General features: G+C 39.7%; 1 pseudogene; it reads right to left on the reverse strand.

Moving 5' to 3' along the window:
• Positions 1 to 1,260: 1,260 nt before the first annotated feature.
• Positions 1,261 to 2,018, reverse strand: LOC103540148 (large ribosomal subunit protein uL30-like; annotated as a pseudogene).
• Positions 2,019 to 8,758: the final 6,740 nt, after the last annotated feature.

Raw genomic sequence — 8,758 nt, forward strand, 5'->3', positions numbered from 1 at the left:
ATATGATTAAACAGCTCTTCCTAAAGGACATGTGTAGAAGAATGCATTCAACAATTGGAGAATTTATGTATTCTTCTCAAGTTCTTCAAAAATTAAAAAAAATTATATCACAAGTGTTGGTGAGGATGCGGAGAAATATGAACTCTCATACGCTGCTAGTTGGAAGGCAAAATGGTTCAACCACTTTGGAAAACAGTCTGACAGTTCCTCAGACAAGGACCATAAACAGAGTTACCATGTGACTAAGTAATTCCACTCCTAGGTATATACACCAAAAAAGTAAAACATATGTTCACACAGAAACTTGTACATGAATGTTTACAGCAGCATGATTTGTAATAGTCAAAAGATGAAAACAACCCAAATATCTATCAACAGATGAATGGGTAAACAAAATGTGGTATATCCACACAACAGAAGAATATTATTTGGCCATAAAAAAGGAATGGCCTGAAAAAGGAATAACATGCTGATACATACTACAGTTTGGAAGAACCTTAAGAACATTATGTGAAATGAGAGAAGCCAGTCACAAAAGGCCACATACTATATAATTCCAATCATAAAACTCCTGCATAGGGAAATCTATAAAGAAGAAACTAGATTACTGGTTGCTTAGACCTATGGGTGAGGGAAATGGGGGATTAGGAGAATGATAGCTAAAGGGTACAGGGTTTCTTTTTGAGGTGATGAAAATGCTCTAAAGTTGACTGCAATGGTGGCTGCAGATATCTGTAGATATATTCAAAAGCACTGAATTGTACACTTTAAGTGGGTGAATTGTATGGTATGTGAATTGTATTTCAGTAGAACTGTTAAAAAATTAATTAACTAGCTATAAGGCAAATCTCAACAGATTTAAAAGAATAAGTATCATAACATATCACACCACTATTGTTTGACGTTATTAGTTAAAAGATAAAGCTATTTGTATATTTAGAAATTTACAAGGGAACCTCTAAATAAGTCATGAGCCAAAGAAGAAATCACATTGCAAATTGAAAAACACATAGAACTAAATTAGTATAAAGATGCAACATTTAACATTTGTAGGATGCACAGAAAATAGAATCTCAAGGGAAATGCATGGCTTTAAATATTTATACCAGAAAAGAAGAAAAACTGAAAGTTAGTGAGCTAAATGTAAAAGAAAAAACAACAGAATAAACCTTGAAACATAGACCTAAGGATATAATAACCGAAATAATTAAGGGTAGAAATCAATGAAACAGAATCAACATCAAAAATTATTTTTTTCAATTTGAAATCAGTCATTGTTTATTAACTGACCAAATTACAAAAGCAATCATGGTAGACACCTTAATTCATCCTTCCAATAAGCCTGTAGATCTGGTCTTCCCTGTTGCCAGCATCTCCACCTTCTACAGAATGGGTGGTGCTTTTCTTCATTCCGCCCGTCAGAGAAGATAGTTTGAAGGAGGTTGTCTGCTTCTTTGAAGCTTTTTCCAACAGTATAGATCTTATGAATCAGATCCTGCATGCAGATGAGGCCATATTTACCAAGAGACTGATCAATCAGTGTGCTATCTGTCAGGGCAATTCACTTCTTACTGATTTTGCCGTCACCACGCTTATAAATCAATTCCTTTACTCGCTTCACATTATGGTACCTTCACGCAAGATGTGGTTCATAATGCTCAGCATGTTAACTGAAGCCTTGGTGAGCTCAACAAAGGTGGCATTGAAGATCTGGTGAAAGCAAAGAACCTGCAACACCTTTCAGACGTTTGAGCTCACACCATCGGTATCCCTAATCTTGATGACAAATGCCAATTTGGGTTCCACAGGTACCTAGAAGTTGCCAGCTTTTCTTGCCATCCTAGCCATTCGAATCTCGGTCTGTACATCTGCCTATACTCCTTGTGATAGTGCTTAGCTTTTTCATAGATAAGCTTCCTCCTTGCCATTTGAAGCATCTTTTGACCAAACTTCTTTCTCAGACATTTGATCTTTGGCTTTGCAAAATTCCTTCACTCTTTCTTAAGGCTTTCTCACATAGCAGGAACCTTGTTTTATTTCTCTTCTGTACCCTCCATGGTTCCAGCCAGAAAAGAGGAAGAAAAAAGTATTTTTAAAAAAAAGTTAACAGAATACATGTGTCTCTGGTAAGATTTAATGAGACTAAAAGAGAAGCATAGATGAATAATATAAATAAAAAGAGAATATGACTATAAAAAACATAAATTTAAAAGAGAAAGTTATAGACTATGCCAATAAATGTCCAAATTGTATGAAATGGACAACCTCCTGGAAAATAGAACGACTAAAATCGACTTGAGAAAAAACAAAAAGGCAAGTAATCTCGTCATGATTAAAATTGTACTCTTGAGCATTTATCCCAGAGCAATGAAAACTACGTTCACAAAATAAAACACTTGCACGTGATTGTTCCCAGCAGCTTTACTTGTAATAGCCTCAAACTGGAAACAACCAAAATGTCCCTCAGTGGTTGAGTCTGTGCTACATTCGTACCCCTGCACTGCTTATGCAGCAATGAAACAGAACAAACTATTGATATGTTGTACAACAACTTGGATAGAACTCAGGGGAGTCATGCTGAGTGAAAAAAGCCAATCTGGAAAAGGTTCCATACTGTATGATTCCACTTATACAACACTCTTGAAATAACAAAATTATAGAGATGAAGTGCGATTAGTAGCTGCCGGAAGTCAGAAATGAGGGGAGAGGTGGTTACAGCTATAAAGGGTAGTAAGAGGGATATCTTGATTGGGGTGGTGATGGTTACACAAATCTACACATGAGATAAGACTGCATACAGGTCTACACACACACCCCCACATAGGAGTGCATAGAAAACTGATGAAATCTGAATAAGCTGTGAGGCCACACCAAAGCCAGTCTTCTGGTTTTGACATTGTACTACAGTTACACAACATATGACCATTGGGGAAAACTGGGTGAAGGGTACACAAGATTTTACAGTACTTTTTTTTGCAACTTCCTGTGAGTCTATGATTATTTCACAATGAAAAATTTTTAAACATCGAAGCAGTAAAAACCTCCCACAAAGAAAACGCCAGGCCCTGATGGTTGCACAAGCAAATTCTGTCAACTTTCAGGGCACAGGTCATTCTAATCTTATAGGACATCTTCCAGAGCATAGAAAAAGGGGGAATGCTGACCTCTTGCCAATCCCGTGAGGCCAATATAACCTTGATACTGAGTCCAGAGATAAGAAGAACAGAGAAAGAATATTACAGACCCATTTCACTTGTGAACATAGGTGCAAAGATCCTAAACAAAATATTAGTGATGGGGCTGGCCCCGTGGCCGAGTGTTTAAGTTCACACACCCTGCGTGATGGCCCGGGGTTTCGCTGGTTCAGATCCTGGGCGCGGACATGGCACCGCTCATCAAGCTATGCTGAGGCAACATCCCACATGCCACAACTAGAAGGACCCAGAACTAGAATACACAGCTATATACTAGGGGGCTTTGGGGAGAAGAAGAAGGAAAAACAAAAAAGGAAGATTGGCAACAGGTGTTAGCTCAGCTGCCAATCTTTTAAAAAAACAAAAATTAGTGAGTAATATCCAATAATGAATAAAAGAAACAATGTACTATGATCAGGTTGGGATTATCTGAGGAATCGTTTATCTACATGTTAGATTATCTATAGATATCATTCACTATAATAGCAGATTAAGGAGAAAAAAAATCACATGAACATTTTAATAAATGTAGGAAAATTATTTGACAAAATTTAACATAAATTAGAAATAGAATGGTAAACCAAAGAAAGTACCTACAAAAAACTTACAACAGGTTACATCTTAAGTGTGGAAACTTTAAAAGCATTCCCTTGGGGCCGGCCCGGTGGCCGAGTGGTTAAATTCACGAGCTCTGCTTCACCGCCCAGGGTTTCACCGGTTCTGATCCTAGGCACGGACATGGCACTGCTCGTCAGGCCACGCTGAGGTGGCGTCCCACATGCCACAACTAGAAGGACCTGCAACTAAAATATACAACTATGTACAGGAGGGGGTTTGGGGAGATAAAGCAGAAAAAAAAAAAAAGAAGATTGGCAACAATTGTTAGCTCAGGTGCCAATCTTTAAAAAAAAAAAAGCATTCCTTTTAAAATCATAAACCTGATATGCATGCCAACTATCACTATTTCTATTCAACAATGTGACGGAGGTCCCAGCCACTGCAATAAGACAATAATAAAATCACGGCGGGGCTGGCCCCGTGGCTGAGTGGTTAAGTTCATGCGCTCCACTGCAGGCGGCCTAGCGTTTTGTCGGTTCGAATCCTGGGCAGTCATGGCACTGCTCATCAAGCCACGCTGAGGCAGCATCCCACATGCCACAACTAGAAGGACCCACAACGAAGAATATACAACTATGCACCGGGGGGCTTTGGGGAGAAAAAGGAAAAAAATAAAATCTTAAAAAAAAGCAAAAGAAATTCATGGCATAAGTATTGAAAGAGAGGAAATGAAATTGTTGTTATACTCAGATGATATGCTTATTTTCATTAAAAAACACAAGATAATCCATAGACGAGTTATTAGAGTAATAGATGAGTATAGCAAGGTAGCTGATTACAAGGCCTGCGTACAAAAGCCAATTGCAATTCTACACACCAACAACAATCACATGATATAATTATATAAGGAAATCATTAAAATAGCAACATAACTATGACATACTCAGGAATAAATCTAAAAAAATAGGTACAGAATCTGTACATAGAAAATTATAAAACCGTACTAAAAGACCTTAAAGAAGACCTGAAAAAAAACAACTATCCCATATTTATAGTAGAAAGAGCTAATATCAGAAAAGACAATTCTTTACAAGCTGATCTATAGATTCAATAGATTTTTAATCAAAACCAGTGTTAGATTGGCAAGTTAATTCTGAAATGTATACGTAAAAACGAAGACCAGGGGCAGGCCTGGTGGCGCAGTGGTTAAGTTTGCACATTCTGCCTTGGTGGCCTGGGGTTCGCCGGTTTGGATCCTGGTTGCAGAGCTATGCACTGCTTGTGAAGCCATGCTGTGGCAGGCATCCCATGTGTAAAATAGAGGAAGATGGGCACAGATGTTAGCTCAGGGCCAGTCTTCCTCAGCAAAAAAGAGGAGGATTGGCGGCAGATGTTAGCTCAGGGCTAATCTTCCTCAAAATAAATAAATAAAATAAAAAATTAAAATAAAAAAAAGAGTAGAAGACCAAGAACAGCCAAGACTAAATTTTATTTTATTTATTTATTTATTTTTTGAGGAAGATTAGCCCTGAGCCAACATCTGCTGCTAATCCTCCTCTTTTTCCTGAGGAAGACTGGCCCTGAGCTAACATCCATGCCCATCTTCCTCTACTTTATATGTAGGACGCCTACCACAGTATGGCCTGCCAAGCGGTGCCATGTCCTCACCGGGATCCGAACCGAAGCGGAATGTGCGCACTTAACTGCTGTGTCATCGGGCTGGCTCCCCCAAAAAAGATCTTAAAACTCGTGTCTGTTCTTGGTCTTTTATTCATGCTATAGTATAATAAAACCCCCATAAAGTTATCTTTCAACTTCAACAATTGTCAATTGCTGTACCATCTTGTTTCATTTATACCTTCTTCTGCTTCCCCCACTCCAGATAATTTTGAATCAGATCCCAGACATTACATCATTTCATCCTAAATAGGGAACTCACTTTAAATGTTTTGACAACATAGCTGCAAGAGGCTCTTTTTGCTCTCTAGTTAAGTTACTCATACATTGCAATAGAATAAAGCGGAAGCAGAAGTTGGATTTTGTTTCCCTTAAATATAGTTTCAAATTTCTTTTCTTTCTTTTTTTTTTTTTTTAAAGATTTTATTTCTCCTTTTTCTCCCCAAAGCCCCTTGGTACATAGTTGTGTATTTTTGGTTGTAGGTCCTTCTAGTTGTGCTATGTGGGACGCCGCCTCAGCATGGCCTGATGAATGGTGCCACGTCCGCGCCCAGGATTCCAACCCGCGAAACCCTGGGCCGCCCAAGCAGAGCACGAGAACCACCACTCGGCCACTGGGCTGGCCCCCTCAAATTTCTTTTCTTTTTTTTTTGAGGGAGGGAAGATTAGCCCTGAGCTAACATCTGCCGCCAATCCTCCTCTTTTTTGCTGAGGAAGACTGTCCCTGAGCTCACATCCATGCCCATCTTCCTCTACTTCATATGCGGGATGCCTGCCACAGCATGGGGTGCCAAGCAGTGCCATGTCCGCACCCAGGATCTGAACTGGCGAACCCTGGGCCACCGAGAAGCAGAACGTATGCACTTAACCACTGAGCCACTGGCCGGCCCCCTCAAATTTCTTTTTAATCTTGCTAGTTTGATAATATGACTAAAATTTATAAATAAATGCAAAAAGAAGACAGAGTTAGTTAAATACATCAGGCAAGTGGACTGTGGAATTGATTTATCTCACACACGATGTGTGAATTTAAGCCTCACATTTTGCTAAATGCTTATCATGATTATAGAATGTTTTGATCCATGATGAACTTTTAATTCCCTGACATGTTCATTTTTGTCACAATACATGTAGATTATTATTCTTGGAAAAACATGATAGATACACACACGCTCCAGCTATAACTTGGAGTACAAAGTGAGATTTTCCCAGGAGCTATCTATAGGAAGTAAAGTAGTTTCCTCTTTCCTGCAAAGAATATGTTCCAAGACCCCCAGTGGATGCCTGGAACCATAGACAGTACTGAACCCTGTATATATTATGTTCTTCTCTATACAGTACACACACACACATGATAAAGTTTAATATACTAATTAGGCACAGTAAGAGATTAACAACAGTAACTAATGATAAAGTGGGCTGTGCGCCATTATTAAGGAAAATAAGGTTCACTTGAACACAAGCACTGCACTATCGGGACAGTCGATCTGATAACCCAGATGGCTACTAAGTGACTAATGAGAGGGTAGCACACACAGCGTAGATATGCTGGACAAAGGGATGATTCACGTCTAGGGCAGGACGGAGCAGGACAGCGCAAGATTTCATCACGTTACTCAGAACGGTGCACAATTGAAACTTATGAATTGTTTATTTCTGGAAAATTCCATTTAATATTTTTGGACTGTGGTTGACCCTGGGTAACTGAAACCGTGGAAAACAGGGGACTACATAGTCAGGGATGTGCCGGGTGAAATGATGCTGAGGGCTGAGTCAAATTAAAGAGAGATTTGAAAGTTTCATCCACTTCCGTGATAGCAACTTTCTTCCTGCAATGACTACAAGGATAGCAGCAACTGGATACTCTGAGAATAGCCCATTTTGATGGTGACGCCAGTTATATTTTCTCAAGTTGAAGACCACAAGAAAGCAATGTGAGACCACTGACAAAAACTAAATGTTTCAGAAATGTCTTATCCAAATGTGTGATCACATGACGAAATAATTCACTTTTTTTTTTTTAAAGAAAGATTAGCCCTGAGCTAACAACTGCTGCCAATCCTCCTCTTTTTTTTTTTTTTCTGAGGAAGACTGGCCCTGAACTAACATCTGTGCCAATCTTCATCTACTTTATATGTGGGACAGCTGCCACAGCATGGCTTGCCAAGTGGTGCCATGTCTGGACTCGGGCTCTGAACTGGCGAGCCCTGGGCCGCCAAAGCGAAATGTGTGAAATTAACTGCTGCACCACCAGGCTGGCCCCCTACTTTTTTTGGAAAGATGATGAAAGCCTACGTACTAGCAAATAAATCCCTAAAGCGTTTCTAAACACTGGCATTCCCATACACCATTACATTCGTTTTAAAATACAAACACTTGGGTAACTTTTCAATTTTCATCATTTCCTCACAATATTGTAGTGCATTCCAGACAATATACCTGCAGGGTCACAAGCAGAGTTACAGTATTTATCTACCTATTTACCCATGAATAGATAAATTTTCTCTGGTGATTTTGCATAATTTTTTTAAAAGTTCTGCAAGATGGTATAATCGACCATGGGTGTCTCCACAGGGTGTAAGAGCCAACAAATCTTTTGTAGTTTTGATTCTTGTGTTATTATTTCTTAGCTTTCTCTCACAGGATCCACATTGTTCTCCTTTCTTTACCCTTTGGGCTTGCTCTGTGACTTTTTCTAACTTCTTGTGCTGGGGTGCTTGGCCCGTTCATTTTGGACAATTTTATCTCCTAAAAAATATATTATGTATAAAGTATATTTAAAATAATGTACTTCCCTCCAAATACTGTTTTTGCTCTGTCCCACAAAATTTTTTTAAAAAGATCCTATTTTTTCTTTTTCCCCCCAAACCCCCCTGGGACACAGTTGTATGTATTTTCAGTTGTGGATCCTTCTTGTTGTGGCATGTGGGATGCTGCCTCAGCGTGGCCTGACGAGCGGTGCTACCTCCGCGCCCAGGATCCGAACTGGCGAAACCCTGGGCCGCCAAAGCGGAGCGCTGTGAACTCAAACACTCGGCCATGGGGCTGGCCCCTGTCCCACAAATTTTGACACGTAGTGTTTTTCTTATTATTCATTTCTAAGTAATTTCCTTCACTCTTTTTTAAATGTAATAGTTACTGGGGCTAGCCCGGTGGCGCAGCAGTTAAGTTCACACGTTCCTCTTCTTGGCGGCCCGGGGTCCGCCGGTTCGGATCCCGGGTGCGAACATGGCACCACTTGGCAAAAGCCATGCTGTGGTAGGCATCCCATATATAAAGTAAAGGAAGACAGGCACGGATCTTAGCTCAGGGCCAGTCTTCCTCAGCAA

The sequence above is a fragment of the Equus przewalskii genome, chromosome 2 (assembly GCF_037783145.1).
Source record: "Equus przewalskii isolate Varuska chromosome 2, EquPr2, whole genome shotgun sequence".
Lineage (NCBI taxonomy): Eukaryota > Metazoa > Chordata > Mammalia > Perissodactyla > Equidae > Equus > Equus przewalskii.